Genomic DNA, 405 nt, shown 5'->3' on the forward strand with positions numbered 1-405 from the left:
AATGCAATAAAATGCAAAGTCTGCCAGAATAAATTTCTTCCATCTTCCCGAAGTGAACGATATTATAATGTCTCTGTCTTTTTTATATCTCAGTTTCCTCGGGAGTCGCAGAGCTACAGACGAACGAACGGTGGACAAGGAGGGTGTGTGTGTGTGTGGAGGGGGGGGGAGTATGGTGGAGGTACCCGAGGGATAAAGCTTCATTAATAGAGGTTCCGGATTCCTGTGTGTGTGTTTGGGGGGGGGGGGGTAGGCAAGATGGTACCCTTAAGGTATATGTATACGGTATATTCTTACGAACATGGAGCAAATCACTAACTGGCGCATATGCATTATATTCCTGACCTCGTGAGCAGACTCATACGATGTAGAAATACTCATGGTCATGTAGTTGCATGCTCAAGC

The sequence above is a fragment of the Penaeus monodon genome, chromosome 23, assembly GCF_015228065.2.
Source record: "Penaeus monodon isolate SGIC_2016 chromosome 23, NSTDA_Pmon_1, whole genome shotgun sequence".
Lineage (NCBI taxonomy): Eukaryota > Metazoa > Arthropoda > Malacostraca > Decapoda > Penaeidae > Penaeus > Penaeus monodon.